General features: G+C 38.6%; 1 protein-coding gene across 1 annotated transcript in view; it reads left to right on the top strand.

Moving 5' to 3' along the window:
• LOC103371976 (vegetative cell wall protein gp1-like) overlaps window positions 1-1,247 on the top strand; it is a 20,183-nt gene that overhangs the window by 4,184 nt on the left and 14,752 nt on the right. The window lies entirely within an intron of this gene.

Genomic DNA, 1,247 nt, shown 5'->3' with positions numbered 1-1,247 from the left:
CCCACTGTGACATTCCTCTGTTTCTGTCTTTTAGCTGCAGGTTAATTTTTTATCATTCAACACTTTGGACCATTTGTTTCTGCAGATATTCAAAATAGGTTTCATCCCTACAGAGTCTGTACAAAAGCTTGAACAAAATCTGCAGCTACACCTAAATCAAACTAACTTGAACTTGTACCAATGCATACTTTATTGACATATAAAAACACATGCATTTTGATACTGTCTTTATACCAATAAAACTAAATATCTGAGTTGCTCCAAAATAGTTCTTGTAGGCAGTTATCAATCTGCGACATTTATCTGCCTCTCTCTCTATGACATCAAACTGCACTTCTGCCTGCAAGTCGAGAAGCACAAAACATTTCACATGTTTCATCTGCATGCACTAATAATAATAAGAGGATCGTAAAATGCTTTTTCTATTCTGATGGAAGACTTTCATGTAATTGTCCAATCCTGACATGAACTTTAATTACTCAAGCTGCTTTTATTGCTGATATAATAGAATCAGTTTTGTCAAAGCAAATACAGACTTTTAAGGAACACAATAAGCCTCTTAGGTTGAGATCATAAAATCATTCTAGTTCTAATAAACATTTTCACAATTTCTCAGTAGACAACAATGATATTAAGATGTTGCACATTGTCTGTTGAACATTTGTGCTATGTGTTGCAGATTAAATAAGGCATTTCCTCATGTGCATATCCATCCATCTATTATCTATACACCGCTTGATCCTCACTAGGGTCGCAGGGGGGCTGGACCAGCTGACTTAGGGCGAAGGCAGGGGACACCCTGGACAGGTCATCAGTCTGTCACAGGACTACACTTAGAGACAGACAACCAAGCACACTCACATTCACACGTACAGACAATTTAGAATCACCAATTTACCTCAACATGTTTTTGAAGGAAGCAGGAGAACCCGGAGAGAACCCACGCTGCACAGGGAGAACATGCAAACTCCACACAGAAAGATCCCAGGTGCCCTTCCTGGGACTTATTCTAGCTGTGAGACGACAGTGCTAACCACCGCCCCACCTTGCAGGCCTCATGTGCATATGTAGACATTAATTTCCAAAACCTGGAAATTGAAAAAATAAGCGTCCTAACGTAGGTAATCACCCGTTTAAGTTTCATGGTGATACTGATCATTTAGAGTTTTGCCTAAAAGCAGAAGTTTCAAATGAAAAATTGCTAACGTTTACAATACATCTTTCTATCTTTGAAGTCGGTTATTTAA

The sequence above is a fragment of the Stegastes partitus genome, unplaced genomic scaffold (genome assembly GCF_000690725.1).
Source record: "Stegastes partitus isolate 25-593 unplaced genomic scaffold, Stegastes_partitus-1.0.2 Scaffold1676, whole genome shotgun sequence".
Classification (NCBI taxonomy): domain Eukaryota; kingdom Metazoa; phylum Chordata; class Actinopteri; family Pomacentridae; genus Stegastes; species Stegastes partitus.
The sequence above is the reverse complement of the archived record's forward strand: the minus strand, read 5'-3'. Positions and strand labels throughout refer to the sequence as shown.